Source organism: Anas acuta, unplaced genomic scaffold (assembly GCF_963932015.1).
Source record: "Anas acuta unplaced genomic scaffold, bAnaAcu1.1 SCAFFOLD_50, whole genome shotgun sequence".
NCBI lineage: Eukaryota > Metazoa > Chordata > Aves > Anseriformes > Anatidae > Anas > Anas acuta.
Window position 1 is genome coordinate 246,474 of NW_027076097.1, and position 18,226 is coordinate 264,699.

The 18,226-nt window shown below is 35.7% G+C and overlaps 1 long non-coding RNA gene across 3 annotated transcripts in view; it reads right to left on the reverse strand.

The window, feature by feature from the left end:
- The window catches only part of LOC137848947 (uncharacterized), a 28,624-nt gene that overhangs the window by 1,633 nt on the left and 8,765 nt on the right, over positions 1-18,226 (reverse strand). For 2 of the 3 annotated variants that reach the window (XR_011091598.1, XR_011091597.1), the window contains 2 exons: positions 2,461-2,510; positions 497-594 (listed from right to left, as the gene is read on the reverse strand). This is a non-coding gene — a long non-coding RNA (uncharacterized lncRNA). Of the gene's footprint in view, positions 1-496; positions 595-1,786; positions 1,892-2,460; positions 2,511-18,226 lie in introns of those variants that run through there. The other variant, XR_011091596.1, reaches the window with a different exon arrangement.

Sequence of the window (18,226 nt, forward strand, 5' to 3'; positions counted from 1 at the left end):
AACAGACACTATGCATTTTGTAGAACCTAGATATCTTCTAAATCAAAGTGTGTTCTACCTTACTAAAGTTTCACCTTCACCTTGTAAAATGCAAAAAGCTGAAACAGGAATACGACCAAAAACTTATATGCTTTCCTGATATTTAAAAAATAAAACATCAACATACATGTATATGCAAAATAATAACTACCAAACAAACAAACAAAAACACTTATTATGAATATTTGAAAGGGTCAAGCCAAAGAATTACTAGAACTTGACAAAACAGTAACAGTCCACAGTCACTTTACTGCAGAGTACTGAATTTCTTTTTAGATATCACTGAAAAGGAATGAAAAGGAATGAAGGGTACATCTGTCTTTTTTCCTGTTGGAAAGAACAGAATTTTTTTTGAGCCATAATTACTAGAAATGAGCAACAAAAAGGGAACAGGTCCTTCATATCACTCCCAGAGTCATCTATGCCACAGAACCACAAGTTCCAAGTCTGTGCTTACCAGCAGTAGCTGTAATGATAATCAGCCTCAGAATATTGCTGTGTCAGGACAGAACTGAAAATACGATGATTCAGCAAATCATGAAAAAGTTCACTGCTCTGTCAAGAGAATGTCACAAGATTTCACTGTTACATACTTTCCCATCTACTTCAATTATAATGTACATTTTAAAAATAATCTAGTTTATATTAATTAATACTAATTAAATATAAACACTTTACCAAATCAGAGCTATTGCTAGATAAATTTATTACATAAAATAAAGTGTAGGCAGTTTGTAGGTACTGAAATCTCTAAATCTTGTTAACAGTATGCACTGAGCATGTATGGTGAATGTGTAACAGGAAACTCTGTACCACAGCATGCCAGAAGATGAAGCATCTTATCTGCACAGTCCCTTCTCAGGACACTTCCCCAGCTGGCTCCAAAGGCAGAGTTGCTCATGGAACTGCCACCTAGGCTGGCCATGACAAGGTGCATGTGGAAAGATAATTGGGAAGTCCCAACATGCTAGTCTTGTGATTTCACCACTGAATTAGACAGTGAGAATCTGCTCTACAATTGTGCACTTCAAGCTTTATCTTTTAAAACTAATCTGAATGAGGTAGGCTTTTGTTTTTATATTACCCCATCAGCTGAAAAGAGTTTGATTCTATCATGCTGTCCTAACTTGGAAAACCTTACCTCTGCAGTCATTTACACAGAATAAGCAGATTCACTCTGCACAGACATCAACTGACATGATAGTTCAATCTCATTTCTCAACTTTTTTTGCTGGAAACAGTCTCTTTGTACTGTTGAAGAGAATTCCCCTGGAATATACTACTCAATTTTATTCAAATGTACTGTTACTTTTCAAGCATTTCCAGATAAACATACCTTCATTTTAAAAACAGCAACATAGTAACACAGAACACACAAAAGAGGAAGCCGGTGCGTAAAGGACATATGCCTTCAGTTATAAACCGAAATGATAAAGTTATGGGAAAAAAAAATCCAACTTGCAATGCTCTCTTCTTTACTCCACACCAATACATGTATAACTAATTAAAAGGGAAATTTATTATTTCTGTAGCTTCATTTCTTCTACTCTGTTACCACAGAATTTTGTTTTACTTCTGTTATTAACAAAAATGCTTAAGAATAGCAGTATTTATTATACAAATACTGTTGCTTAGTGCGTTTTCTAATACATTTACATTAATTAGGAGGAATTTATGCTTGCACAGAAAATTCAATATATCTTTCCCTGTTGCATTTTGTGTCTCTTAATATCTCTTAGTTTTCCTCCTCCTTTTTCTTCATTTCCAGGAAGTTTCTTGATCTTTGATTTAAAGTCAAAATCTTAAAAGTTTTGGCTCTCCTCATCAAATCATCATCATCATCTAGAAGAAACTGAGAACCATAGCTTGCTTTAGTTTTTTGAAAACATTTTGGGGAAGGAATGGAATAACAATCATTAAATATTTGTAGTCATCAATATAAAAATAAGCTTTGTTTCTGCTTCATTTCTCTCAGTCATTCTTCACGAATCTTCACCCATCACCACCACAACTAATACTTCATACTAACAGCATCTGCTTAGCATATTCTTTTCTATAAACTTCTTGTGGAAAGCTTTACCTGAACCTTGTTATGTAACTTAACATCAACTTTTCCTCAGAAGTCCATTTAATGACATTATTACTTGCAGTCTTGGAAGCAGAAGGCAATCTAATCCTTGTCTTTCGGTTCTACTCAGTATTTTCCCCAGTGAACAACTAGTCTGAGTACAACGATTTACAAATACTGAGCTAGTGTCTTCCTACACCTCCCAATTTGTCTCAGAAACTATCCTTTCTGAAGGTCTTATTGCCTGGCATAGGACGCTGGTGCAATTGCTAGGCCATCCCTTGTGAAAGCAGTAACTAATGCTCTTCTTTTAAGAAACGCAGCATTCCTCTGAGTTAATAAATACAACTTACCTTGCCTGAAATTCCCTTCTTTTAACTATTCTTGCCATCTTCTCCCAAGTCTGTAAAGCAACAGAGGCCATAAGTGAAGGAAGAAGAGGATAAAACATGGATGGAAACACAAATGGCAGTCACACACTGTGCAAGCAGAGATGCACTTTTCACACTGTGGGAGGCCTCAGTAGCTGTTCAAACAGCAGGGTCTGAGTAAATCTCAGCTAGTCTGCCATGAAGAGAGTTATTACTCCCATTTCCAGGGAATTATAGGCTACCTGGTATAAGAGACTAAGAAGCAAAAGAGGATGATGTCTCGAACTCTCAGCAGAAAAGGTTGTAGCCACATTTTAAATTGGCTTAGAAAAGAGCATCCTGCAAAAGCAGGAGAGCACTGTTCCAGGGCCAGCCTCCTGGAAACCATTTGAGACATCTCTGCAGCTGTGGTCCTGGCAGTGGGCAGAAGGGAAGGCCTTAGCAACACCTTTCTCCAAAGACCTTTCTAAAAGGTTCTGCACATGCAAAGTAATGGCTACTGGCTTATTAATGTGGTTATAGCTTGTTTTGTGATTACCTGAAATACATGAATACGGATATGCATGAGATTTTATGCCAGACCTCCACAAATCCACAAATGACTTCACTGTGAACTTCTACAGAAGAATTTTTTTTCTTCTAATAGAGAAAATAGTTTACTAAAAATAAATTTAACTGAAAAACACTTCTGAAGATCTAGCATGTTGGAACTTTGGATTTCCTGTCAAATGTCATTGAAGCATGAAACAGTAAGATTTGAATCCTGTTTTAATTGAAAATATTGCTACAATTTCAGCCAGGAAGCTGCTAACAAAGCTTTCATAATAAAGATTTTAAAACAAAATTGTTTGTTTCTAAACTCTACACATGCACTCAGTTTTATTTTGACTGAAAATGTAATTATATTCTTAAAGGCAAGAATTATATTCTCTTAAAACTGAGACTACTGCTGAATTATGCCAGTTATACAGCCATTTCAAATTCATATTGAGCTTTTTTTTTTTTTAAGAGAAAATAAATACTTCCAAACAATCCTTTGCTTCAGAAAATATAAGCATCCTTTCATGATAAATTTGTGTGTGTGTGCATGTACAAACACGTAAATGCATGAAAAAATAATTCTTCCCACAGTACTTGTCTTCAAGAATCTCACTGATCAATCCCTTATTCTATCATCCCTTATTCTATCATGGCAGCAACTAGGAATTAGTTTTATGCCTTGCAGTAGATGGCACCTTTTGTGTTAATCATGCTACAAAGCTTAAATTTTATAGCTAATAACTAAAATTCAACAATGTGAGGGATATGCTAAAGGCCACTTCAAACTTCAGAATAGCAAATCTATTTTCTGCTCATGGTTAAGTGTATTTACATTTCTGGAGGCCTGAATAAAGAGGTCCTATTTACACAAAGGGTCAGCCATTCTTGAATTCTGCATATTGAATGGCATATTTTCTTTTGTCACTCATGGTATGGGTACAGGACAAACAACTCAAGTTCAGGATTTCTACAGATATTCTTTACTTTTTGCAATGTGGAGGTGTGTCATTTCTCTGTTGTTAATATTTTTAATTCAACAACCTTCTTAGCAAAGAGGGAGTTGTTACATAAAATACAAGGACAGCAGTAACATGAAACTACTTAAATTTACAACTGAATTATGTTGTGATATTATTGCACACAGACATGAATTCAAGCAAGAAAATGAAACATTTAATAAAGCAAGATGAATAAAAAATAAAAATAAAAATAAAAATAAAAATAAAAATAAAAATAAAAATAAAAATAAAAATAAAAATAAAAATAAAAATAAAATTTGCAACTTGTCATGACCACACTTGCACTTCCTCTCAAATCACTTTTGAAACCTGTTTTCATAACTTAACCAAGACTCTAATCTTGACTTCCAAAGCTTGAAGTCATTTTAAAAAATAACCAACAAATCAAACAATGAACAAACAATTCACAAGAATCAACTCACTTAGTTTGCTACACTGTCCTGGGTTCAAATGATATGACTGAGTTTGGGGAATTACACATCCAATATTGGTATACTACAATTTGAACTTTTGAATTTTTTGAATTTTTGATTTTTTTTCATTTATTATTATTATTATTATTATTCCTATGGCTTCACAAAGATGGAAACAATTTTGTTTCAAGGGAAAAAAAAAAGTTTTTCTAGTTAGAAAACATTCTGGTTTAGGCCACTTACTTATTCACATTACACTAAAAGGGACCTCAGCATTTCACATGCTTCATTTCTCAGCACTATGACAGGAAAAGCTGTATCTCTAGATAGTCCTGACAATGATATTTCTAGAATTCTGGTAGGAAAAACTCTAAAAACTCATAGACACATGTAGCCCATTCCTGTATGATTCCATTACTTTTATATATATATTTTTTTTCTCCTGAAGTCTTGTCTGAAGTTCTTTCTTTCAGTTTATATCTGTTACATATCTTAAAATACATTGCCCAAATCTGAAATGGACACCTTTCTCTGTGTAGCAGACTTTTTTTATGGTCAAATATCTATGTTTCTAAATATTCAGAGTTTTTCTAAACTTCTTGGACTAAGCAGCTGCAATTCATTCACTTGTACCTAGCAGATAAAGATTTCTAGATCTCTGATCATGTTCATTTGTAGCTTTTGAGACACTGGGGATCAACTATCTGGGGGCTTGGCCAGAGTAATTCAGTTAAAATTCAAAGCTGAACTTTGAAAAAAAGCAATGCTGAGCACTTCCATTACCAGGGCTATAGCCCTGTTCATTCATCAGAGAAACAAATTTGCTAAACATTCCTTCTCTCAGTTAGTTTTTTTCTCTAGTTAGTTTGTTATTAAGCAGATAAATAAACAAATCTAATTCTTGTATATTATTCTAGCACTGGCAATTAAATAATTTCTTTCACATTTTTGTGTTTTGTTTTGTGTTTTTTTTTTTGTTGTTGTTGTTGCTGTTCTCAAAATCATGTTATTTTAAGTACATTCCATTTGTTCTATTTTTCCTATTTTTGTCACTTTGTTGACTTCTTGATTAGACAAGTCTGTCGCTAAAAATGAAGTTCTCAAGCCATCCACCTTTCTTGTTCTTGCTGTACAAAAGTTGACCTACAGTCTGCAGTATCTAATGTTTTATTTTCTACTTTCTAGTTAGGGATTAAATTCTAGACCTCCTGCTCTTAAATTTTCTCTGAACAGAATGATCCCTCTGGCGTTATTCTCATACAGCACATTTCTGAGTTCCTTGAAATCACCTGTAACCCCTGATGACTCTCATGGAAAAGCATGTTTATGTGTTAAAATATGTATGCTCAGAGACAGCTAGATAAAGAAGCCCACTTTATCATGCAACCTTAAATCTGTGTGTGTGTGGTGGTTCTACTGTGCTAGGCAGCCAAACACCACAACCGCTCTCTCACCCCACCCCCCCAATACAGTGTGCAACAGTGTTATCCACCTTTTCTAGGATGCATAACTTACGAGCATCACCTGCTATTAACAAGTAAGCAAACACTTTCAAGCTTGACATTTCTTACAAATTGCTATAATTGTCTCATACGCAGAAACAGAGCAAAACCTGCCTCAGTTGTTCTGTTCATGCTCTCTAATACAACAAAACAAACTAACCAAACATTTAATTTTACCATTTAACAAATACACTACTTACAAACACAGAGACCACAATACTGGCTTGTGAAATCAAACCCGATCTCCTGCTTGATTATTTACGTTTCAAAATCTGTCTTCCCTACTGAGACTCTACAGAGAGGTTCAAGTCATTGCAAGTTCTAGTGGAGACAATTGCCTATTCATTTGAAACCACATAAGCATATTTCATCTATACAGCTAAAAAAACCCCACCCATGAGATGGTAAGGTCTTGCTGTTTTATTACAGGGCTGCCTATGAATCAGTCGCTATACAGACAAAAAAGTTTCAGAAGTCTTTTATTATCTCTGAATCAGAAGTGATCCAAGAATCAGCATTTTCTCATTTATCTTCCTTCACTGAACATAATCAGGAATCCTCACTGATCAACAGAATTATTTTGCATAGGTTGGCACATCTGGAAAAAATGGATTGCATCACTCTTCATGCTGATAAATATTTTAAATTACAAACAAACTTTGATTATCATACTTATCCACTTATCCAAAGCATAGAGAAGCATAACTAGAAACATGGGAAAATTATATGCATAAAAGCAACAGACAAATGCAGCAAGCATAATTTAGGTGATTTAAAATGTAAGGATTTGGACCTAAGAAATATTCTGCCAAAAGTCTGTAAAATTTGGTTTTATTATTTACTGAACTATAAAATACAAAGTTCAGAAATGTAAATTTTGCACAGTGCAGATGACACACGATGTGAAAGTAAGCAAGTCACTATCACATTCCTTCAGAGACTGATGACGTCTAGTTGCATGATAAATGTGCCTTAGGGAGGCTGTGGTAAGCTCTCATAGGACTAACATGAAGATCAGTGTTTGCCTTGTGGCAAGCAGGTGTTGGAATAATTCGTTAAGTTTTCCTTTAAGAGCACTGTGTAAAAACAATAAGGCTATGCAAAGGAATAGTAAATGTTGTGAAATAAAAGGAAGCTGATTATGCTAGGTGAAAGGCCACAATCTCCTTTAAGCACCTGCAAGAACAACTGCAAAAATGCTGATGTTTATAAAGTAGCCTGCTGGGACTATAATGAAGATGTCAAAACCTCAGGCGGGCAGCCTTTCTTTAGTCCCCTTAAACCATCTGTGGATAATGTGTGGAGGGGGGGATGATCTCACAAACCATGTAATCACAAATTTCGTGTCTTTTAGTCTCTTAAAACAAATATATAAACAAAGATCAAAGCCACCATCTAGACTGTGCTGATTGACTTTTTGAAGAACAGCCCAAAGCTAGCATAAGCAAGCATTCAGAGTTCTAAACAATCAGTATCAAAAAAGACTAAACAAGAACATGTTTATCTACCAAATATCTTCTTGTATCCTTTTTCTGTTTAAATCTTCAGCCAGCTGGACATTCAATTTATTGAAAGCATGCCTTCATTTACTAAGAACATGAGTATATTCTTATGGATATGAAAATATATATTTATAGACAAAGAAGAGAGAAAATACATATTAAGCTGTACATAAAATGAGGCAAATGGCTGAGAAAATATGTACTCAGGCAATGCATCAGCTGGTTATCTTTATTTTTTCTTTTTTTTCTTTCTTTTTTTTTTTTTTTAAATGGGAAGTTTTTATTACAACTTATTACATAGCTTGTAAAGTAATGTAAAATCTCTGATGTAAAGTCTTATATTTCATATTGAAATGCAAAGAACCTGGAATTAAAACTACCACTTAAAGATGATATTTTTATGGAAACTTGAATCCTATCACTGTTTTTGATTCGAAGTGTTCTGAATCATTATTTCTCATAATTACATGCAAATTAACATCTCATATGAACACATGGATTTCTATTTTATTTCATTAAGAGACAGAAAATAGCAATCACAAACAAAAAGTAACTGAACTCTTTCCAAAGTCTGAAAGTCTACAGACAAAATTTGCTTTGGTCTTTCAATAACCTAAGCACTTGCCCAAATTTTTAATCTTTCTGGATCCTGCTTCTCTGCAAGTCTTCCAATGTTTTTGCTAGACATAGCCTGATTTCATATGGCAATAAATATTTAAAACAAGAACAGACCCAAAAGCACAGATTTCCTGCAACAGACACCGAGATTTAACTCTTAGTTTTTCACTAATCCAGGAGCTCCAATCGTCAAAAATAATTTACAGCCTTTTTTGTCTTGGTCCCTCATTAGCTATGCTAAATGTCCTTGGCATCAAGAAATGAAGTAGCCATTTGCTCACTGTAGTATCCTTTGAATGGCTGTAAACCAGTAACATCAGGAAAGGTACTGCTTTGCCTCATTAGATTTATTGAACTAGCAGGGAACCATTCTGTTGCATGACTGAAGTCACTATTTGACTAAGTAAACATTTAATGTATTTTAACTAATGTTTCATGCCTACTCACAGCTTACAACTATTGCAACTATATATTTCAGCCATTTTCCTTTTTTTTCCATAACTGCCTCTGATTTTCTTCAGTCTAAACAAGACAAACTATAAAAAGGTCTTGCTCTGCCAAACTGCCAACCTGCATTGGTAATTTACATATTAATAATTACATACATAAAAGAGTAAAGCATTACTTAGCACAATTCATTAACAAAAAGCAGTTTGCATGTTGCCAGAGTTGAACATCACACAAGAATTGCAAGACCTGTCGCCTTTACATTAATATGCAATGCAGGACTTCAGCAGGTGCTCTACCTCCTGAAATCATTTTCATGAACAATTCGTCATGAAAAGTACTCTGATGGAAATATAATTTGCAATAGAGACCAGTGAAAAAATCAGATGTTGTCTCTGGCAACTGTACCAAAATTTCCAGTCACTTGTATGGTTCAAAAAAAAAATTAAATCCAGTTCCATACCCTCACGTCAAATAAAAAGATAAACTTATTAAGTACTGTCCATAAGGATATGAGTGTTTTTATCTGCTTTTCATGAAAAACAAAGAAAGAAAAACACACGCACCCTATCCCAAAGTATCACCTCTCCTAAGGCTTGAAATTTGCTTTTAATTGAAGTTTTAACACATCTGTGCTCCATTCCTACCTCATCTCTGTGTGCCAATGGTGTCCATACAGAAATACATACTTCATAAGAGAAAAAGAAAGATGATGACAGTCCCCTTGATCAATTTTTAGCAGGCTCCTCTAGGCAGCTGTAGCTTTAATCCCAGAGTCAGAAATTAAGACTAAATCTGTGAAGAAGTGCATTAAACAAATTTCACCCACTATGAGGGTGGTGAGGCAGTGGCACAGGCTGCCCAGAGGAGCTGTGGGTGCCCCATCCCTGGCAGTGCCCAAGGCCAGGCTGGATGGGACTTTGAGCAACCTGGTCTGGTGGGAGGTGTCCCTGCCCATGGCAGAAGGGGTGGAACCAGGTGGTTTTAAGGGCCCTTCCAATCCAAACCATTCTGTGATTCTATGAATTGTTGGAACTGTACTGTAGCATTCCAGCCAAGCTTTGTGTACTGGGTACACATGGTAAGGGTTTGGCTGCAGGGGTGAGCAGAGCCCAGCAGCTGCCTCATGTCAGAGCAGAGCTAGCTCCGGCCGGCTCCAAAAGGTTCTGGCTGCTGGCCAGAGCTGAGCCAGAAAGTTTAAATCACGAATTTAAACTTTCCACTTACCACAGCAAACTTCTATGTATGTCACCTGTTGGTTGCTTAGATCTCTTCCTGATGCACAGTAGCGCAAGGCTCAATTTTAAAAAGTCCCTTATTAGGAAACCAGGATGAATGTGACAAGGAGGGAACAGTTTATCACTTCATTCTTTCTCTAACTATCTCCCATTCTTCACTTCTAGGGCAGGACGCTCAATTCACTATAAGCAGTAAAAAAAAAAAAAAAAAAAGGCAACAGGCTGTAGCCACCAGGAAAAAAACAGCTATGATGGAAAGCCTTCAAGGCAAATCATTAGCTCCTAGACCTTTTTAAGTCCAGTCAACTGATCTCGTCATAAAATGAAGATGAAAGACATGGTCAATACAAATTCAGAAAATGGTAGAACAATCTGTTTCTTCAGACACAGAACGTCTGCATCCAACTAGTTTGCAAGTAATCCAATGTGCACAGGAGGATCAGGTGGAGCAGTCAGTTTACTGCAATACTACTTTTCTCAACTTATAACTTTGTAAGTGCCTTGTTTTATCTCTGCTTGTCAAGCCTTTTGTACCAGGTATGTTTTTGTACCGTGCCTTCTGCCTATTCAGGAGAAAGCAGAATGATAAGGACAATATGCTTGCTTGCCTACTGCATGCTACAGTAGACAAATCATGGAAACCTGAAACATGGAAGTTAAAATTTTCATGAACGTCTTAAAAACAATAATAGGAAACTTCTTTAATAGTTGCTATGATCAATCTAAGCACAACTTTTAATTTCCAGACCACTTGTTTTCAATTTTTAATTTCTAGACTATGTCTTTCTAACTGTGGGATGGGAAGTGGACAATAAAATTAAAAAGAATCATGGATGGATTGAAGATAAATTAATACTGATGAAGATATATTTGTATTAACAGGCTGTGAGCTGTGTCTATTTTCAGATTAAAGTTTGCTATAAAAATACGAAGCCAGCATAAGTTTAAAGCCTTCAAATATATTTTGGGTATTTGCATAATTACACTTGCAAATTAAAATTCCACTATTAAATACATATACATACAAGCACACCTTTTTATTACTTTTTTTTTTTTTAATGGATTGGCACTGGACATTTTCTGTAACAAATCTTTAAATGATGTTTAGATGTAGAGCTTAGTGATATGGTTTAGTGGAGGACTTGTTAGTGTTAGGTCAGAGGTTGGAATAGGTGATACTGGAGTCCTCTTCCAACCTAGATGATTCTGTGATTTTGTAAAATATGAATGACCGTGATTTTACCACACTTATTACAAACAATTAAATATCATGCCAAGTTTATTACATCAAGGCACATATCTTTGTTGAAGAAGATAACCACAATGCAATTTTAACATTTAAATGATAGTACCCAGCACCTCAATTAACCTAGTGCTCATGGCACTGAAAGGAAAAAAAAAGACAAAGAACTCCATATGCATCTGCACATTTCTTAGCAAACAGCAAATTAATTCTGAGTGAGCAGTTTTGAAGTTAGATACATCATGCATTTGTGTCTCTTGGTATGAAGTCAGTTTCTCTCGTATGCACGGTTGAGCTACAAAATAAGGAATTACCAAGCACCTGACCTGTTGTATGTCCACACAGATATGGAAATCAAGCTGAATTGTTTGCAGTTTCTATCTTTTCTAGAAACCCTAACAGAACGCAATGAGGATAACACAGGTTTAATTCCTATTTTCCAGACAAATGGCAGTCCTCCCTCTAACATAGTCTATACTTACGGGTTTAGCTTTAGACAAGTGTACTTCAGAGAACTGAAAGGATTGGCCATCTTAATGGTAACAAAGGAATTTCTCAGAATTACTGACCACAGAGATTCATAGGAGCAAAGAGTAAGAAAAGATTTTGTAAAGGTTTGTGTACTCTAGGAGACCACAATCTCTTTGTCCCCTCCCCCCCCCCACCGCTATAGCCAGAATTGCAAATGGCTCTGTAAATGTTATGGAGAGCTTTTCTGAAATCAATTCTAATAGCTTTGAATATAACTATAATCAGATTTTGTTTAAAGCTCTTGATATGTTCTTTGCACAGGATGGCTATCGGGCACATATAATTGAACATTATATAATAAAGAAAAAATACATTGGCTTTTTGTTCTAGGCACTAGTTTCCATGGACTACTTCTCATTGTATATTACCATTTTCATAAAAGCAGCTCCAAACAGTTGCAAAGACTTATATATGTAGTCATTTTTTTGCAATGCCCACAAGCTTTAACATTTCAGTTGTTCAGAATCTTACTGGCCTATGCCCCTTTCCCCAACAAAGGAAATAAGGGCACAAAAATAATTTCTCTTCTTGTTTTCTAATGTCTTAGAACAACACATATTCTACCTACACCTGAAGAGGCAACAAGTCACCAAATTTCAGGAAGCATAAAGCATTTAAGCAGGGAAGTCATGCATACACTATTTGGCATGTGTGAAAACCATTCAATTTCAAACATTCTTATCTGTATGGAGAATTTAGGCACTTCAGCAATTCCATGCAAATGGTCCAATACTGCTTTCACCATGTTCTCTCTTAAATAATGTTAACCTCATTCATCTCCAGAATCACAAAATTGGTGCAGTTTACTAAAATTTTGAATGAATTCTCCACCTATTTCCAACACTTGCTTGGAAACAGAGCTGAGAGTGACACCTTACCAAATATGTTTCATTTAGAAAAGATTAGAAGACAAAACGTAAGTTTACTGCAAGGAAGTACATAAATTTTAAATTAGTTAGAAATATTAGTACACACAAAAAGCAATATACTATTTTGAATAAATTCCTGGTGCATTACTAAGTAACTTTAGGTAAAATCATGTTTATCTAAGAGAAACACGGAATTGCTTTACAGGCAAGGAGTAACCTGAAGAGGGGAGGCTTAGTTTAGATATAAAGAAGAAATTATTTGCTCTGAGGGTGGAGAGGTACAGCAACAGGTTGCCCAGAGAAGCTGTGGATGCACTTACCCACAGAGAAGATGTGGAACACTTCCCCACCCCTGGAAGTATTCAAGGCCAGGCTGGATGGGTCCTTGGGCAACCTGGTCCTTGGGCACCAGGGAGGTGTCCCTGCCCTTGTCAGGGGGCTTGGAACTCAATTATCTTTAAGGTACCTTCCAAACCAAACCATTCTATGATTCTGGGATTCTCACATCCTCTTTCCTTACTACCCTTTTGGAAGTCAGTACTCTTCAGACAGCTGCAGGCCCTCTTTCAACTTACATTTCTGGGAACAAAAACAAATTTTCATGTTGAATTTATGTCTCACTTTTGAGTATTTGGGCTCCTTAGTGTTGTATTTGTAAATATTTCATTTCTCTGAGTTTGCCCTTTAAAAACCAAGGGCATTAAAGATCTCTACCTGTTTACCCATTTAAGTTAAAGCAAATCAATAAAGATTCATAGGATCTAAAGTTCTTTTGTTTTTTCCTAAAATTTTTCTTAATCCTCAATATCAGATTTGTCATGGCAAAGAAATCAATGAAGATACTGGTTGAATGTCAGTACCTAGGCTCTTGGATTATTACTACCATTTTTTTCCCCATAATCCATATTTAGAAAGCTAAAATGTCATATATGACTAGAGTGAACACTCCTATCTACTTTTTTCCCTTTAATACTGTTAGAGAGATCTACAGTTTCCAAAAACTACCTCATCAGAAATTCCTTAGTATCTCTTCCAGACTTCACTGACTCAAGAAACAATGTTATTGACCACACATCTTAGCTTCCTTTCTATTTTCTCTGAACATCATCTTAATTTTTGTAATTACTTTCGTTAGTTAACCTATAGAGCTGGGGTTCAAGCAGATCAAGTTCCTATGTCTAGACATATGTTCCTATGTCTATGAGACTTCCCCCATTCCACACGAACACCTCTATAGTGGCATGCTGACCACAACTAATTAATAATCAAATCCATTCTTCAATGGAGTTACATATCTGGTTATCCCTATTATCAGTATTTATATCTTCCTTTTTCCCTTGCCATTTCTCCTATTACTCTTTTGCTATTTTTACTACATTTGCCATTTTCTTTTTTTAATTCTTCTTAAGTACTAAGTTAGTTTAAAAGAATTCATTACTTCTTCCGAAGTCTCATTTTTGACACTTTCTTTTACTATTTTTCCACTCTCAATTTGAAGATTACACTATTGCAGTGGAATCTATCCACCATGAAGAGCTTGATTTCGTTGAATGTTACCTTGTAGTCAAGTATTCTAAATGAATCTTGAAGTGATTTTTGTTTCTTTTTTAACTTTTATTTATTTATTTATTAAGGGGATTAAAATAATTTCACCCATATAGCCCCAGCACCTTTCCTAATCTTGGGCAATTACTCGTTAGAGCAAATAATTGTCATTTGTTCCAAGTACCAGTCTTTGCTAGTAGTGACATTGTTACCAGCTTACCGTCCCCCTCCATACTAGACACCCAAAATTTTCTTTTTAAGTGAAAGAATGTCCTTCTAGAGAATGGAAGTTTTTACCCTGACATCTTTTAAGGCACTGATCCTTTATTTCCGTCTTACTATTCTAATCTTACTAATTACTATTTAACCCCCAAACTACTCTTTCCCATTATGTTTTTGTTTGTTTGTTTGTTTTTTTAACATAATTTGCAAATTGCTTTCAGCAAAGCATTAAAGATAATGTTATTTCATTAATTTAAAATTAGTCAAGGTGATTCTCATGATATTTTCTGTTGTTCTTATGCACAAATTGCAAAACAACTTTTATTAGCCTCACACTGAATTACTTAATTACAGGATGAAATCATATTCAGTAATAACAACTAAAGCACTTAGCCGTGTTCAAGAATGAAGTGAAAATCATTTAGATTCTTGCAAGTGGGTTCTCAGAGTTCCAATACATTTTTAAAGATACTTTTATATCACATAAAACGCATTCTTTTATATGATAGGACAATCCATAACAGAAGAAAATGAAGATCTTCATCCACTACAGCACTCTTTACTCTGAAAGAGAATGTCATGCTATAACCATTACAAAGAATTTCATTATTCTCTCAACCACAGCAGCCACCCAGTGGCTACTCTTTTTAATACTCAGACACGCATAAAACCAGGAATTTAGGAGATGGTCAGAACCTGCAATTTTCAGTGATAGCCTCTTGCATTAAATAGTCCTTTTATGTGAAAGAGGAAATAAAGCCATCAACATTTTTTCTTTGGAAGCAGACTCTACACAAACATTCAGAAGAAGAGGAAGAAGAAAAAAACAAAGATATGGATGTAAATGTTGTGAGGCTCTTTTGTCATTACTGTTTATATATATATGTGTCGATATGCTCGAGGGTAGGAAGGCTCTGCAGGAGGATCTGGATAGGCTGCACCAATGGGCTGAGGTCAACTGCATGAAGTTTAACAAGGCCAAGTGCCAGGTCCTGCACCTGGGGCGCAATAACCCCAAGCAGAGCTACAGGCTGGGAGATGAGTGGTTGGAGAGCTGCCTGGCAGAGAAGGACCTGGGAGTGATGGTGGACAGTCGGCTGAATATGAGCCAGCAGTGTGCTCAGGTGGCCAAGAAGACCAACGGCATCCTGGCTTGTATCAGAAACAGCGTGACCAGCAGGGCTAGGGAGGTGATCGTCCCCCTGTACTCGGCTCTGGTGAGGCCGCACCTCGAGTACTGTGTTCAGTTTTGGGCCCCTCGCTACAAGAAGGACATCGAGGTGCTTGAGCGAGTCCAAAGAAGGGCGACGAAGCTGGTGAGGGGCCTGGAGAACAAGTCCTGCGAGGAGCGGCTGAGGGAGCTGGGCTTGTTCAGCCTGGAGAAGAGGAGGCTCAGGGGCGACCTTATCGCACTCTACAGATACCTTAAAGGAGGCTGTAGTGAGGTGGGGGTTGGCCTGTTCTCCCATGTGCCTGGTGACAGGACGAGGGGGAATGGGCTAAAGTTGCACCAGGTTAGATGTTAGGAAGAATTTCTTTACTGAAAGGGTTGTTAGGCACTGGAATGGGCTGCCCAGGGAGGTGGTGGAGTCACCATCCCTGGAAGTCTTTAAAAGACGTTTAGATGTAGAGCTTAGGGATATGGTTTAGTGGGGACTGTTAGTGTTAGGTTAGAGGTTGGACTCGATGATCTAGAGGTCTCTTCCAACCTAGAGATTCTGTGATTCTGTGATATATATAAACATATATATATATATATATAGTGTCTGTTTGCTTTTCTTTAAATAAGAGACTGTTAATAAGAAGATATATTGTTAATAAAGTTTTAATGGGAAAATATTTCTGTGATAGGCTATTTTTTTTCTTTAAACTATAAATCTAGAGAGAAAAAAAAAGTTATTAAATGGAAAAAAAGTTATTAATGGATGTTAAAAGTATCAAGAAATTTAGACCAACAGCACTGACAGATGTTTCTGAACTACATTATAACTCGTTATGAAAGTTTTGCAACAGTTCTCAATCTTGCAGGAACATAAGAGAATTTATTTCATGCCTTATTTAAGTGTCTTTTTGCGTAGGTGCCAGAAAATGGCTTCATATCCAAAAGCTTGCCTGTTTTTTTTAACTGTATTGGTCTAGCTAAAAATGTTACTCTCCCTGCCATTTTTGCCTTGAAGATATCCGTAAACCTTCACAGTTTCAATATTAGTGATTATTAGACACTTTAATATTTATAAAGCAATTATATACAGCCAAAGAGGAACTTAAATAATAAAATTCATTTAAGATGACAAGAAGCATGAAGTTCTTCATCCACATTCTTATGATCTTCCAAATACTCTACTTGAAACCACTTCTTTCCATTTTCTAAGTTCCAAGTTTAACAAAATCTGTGTACATAATGTTTCAATAATGAGGAAAACCTCTATAAAATTCAAAAACTATAACAAATATAAATTATTATCAATGAATAATGCATGTTACTACCAGACAAGAAGTGACAGACGATTACAAAGAAAAGAACCAATACACTTTGTTGTAAATGGCATCGGTTTCTGCTGTGCATACCTAAGTATGTTGGAAGATATATACTTATTGTTACAGGAGTTCCCTCCAGCAATCTTAATATTTGGAAACTGCTATAGTGCACTCTCATTTCAATTGAATGAATGCCATTCTTTGATATTCCTGTATAAGAAACAGAATCAGGAATGATTCTTTGAAATATAAACTTGTGTAATAATTTTGCATTCTTTCACGTTATTACTAGCCTCTACAACTGTATTACTTGTGCTTTCAGTAAACTGATAAAAATTTTTGCCATTTCATCTATAATGATAATGATCTCTAGGAAACAAAATACATAATTAAAAAATCATAAGCTGACCTTCAATGTATGTTTGACCAAAGTCTGGAATTTCTCTTTGAACTGAATCTGATAATTGTGTTCTGTGCTAGAGACGATCACGTACAGTCAGGACTATGCTGCAGCTTCCTTGACACAAAGCTACACAGTCAGTGTCACCAGTCTTCCATACATGTGTAGGACAAGCCCACTTTCTGCATCAAGCTGAGTGAAGGTCTACATGAAGTCTTTTAGCAGCACCTACAGATTCCTGTTTTTTTTTTGTTTGTTTTGTTTTGTTTTTCTCTCAGAGATAGCCACTTCTTTTTGTCACATTTTCTGCTTACTTAAATTTCTTTTTCTTCTCCATCATTATTAGTCCCCAACTTCAAGATGACCCATTTATTTCTGCCCATTTTAATTTGTAGAGGGTTCAGAACCTCTAACTGAGAACCCAGGAATCAAACATTTTGACACATCTACTTGTTGGTTTGACACCTGGAATTTGATATATAAGTTCAGGTTGAGGAACTGGTATGTTCTCCAAAGCAGACTGCAGGCAACACACAAAAAGTTAATGGAAATATGTAATTTCTTCATACATCATCCCTTCTCATGGAGGAAAGTAGTTACTAACTTATCTTTGTTCAACTCCTTAACCTGAAACTATTTGCTCTCAATAATTTATATTTGACTTTAATTACGTTTCAGTTCTAAGTTCCAATGAATTCTGATAGACCATATTACTGAAAACATTTGCTTAGTGTTTGCATCATTTAACCAAGGCTAGGGTAGATAAATATTAGCTAGCAGTAGGCCTACAGTCCTAATTTTTATTTTTTTTTAAATTCCTTCTGCTGGACTACAGTACTACCTGAAGCTATGACTTCAGTTTTTCCACTGCAACATGCTTAGCCACTGACAGACTAGGCTGTTGTATGGATAATACCCTTGCCAGAATTTTAAACCCTGCCCAGTGAGATTCAATTTTTATTGGACATTGGAATTAATAATGAAATCAGTTCTTAACTGAATTTAGCAAATCCCAAAGACCTTAAATTCTCTAATACTTGTTTTTTTATTTTCCACTTGGAGTTTCTGAAACAAAATGAGAATAATATTAATAAAGTAGTGGAAGTAAACAAAACCAAGCATTAATATTGGATTAATATTAATGATCCAATTAATGGAGCAGTTTGTCATTCACTGATGGA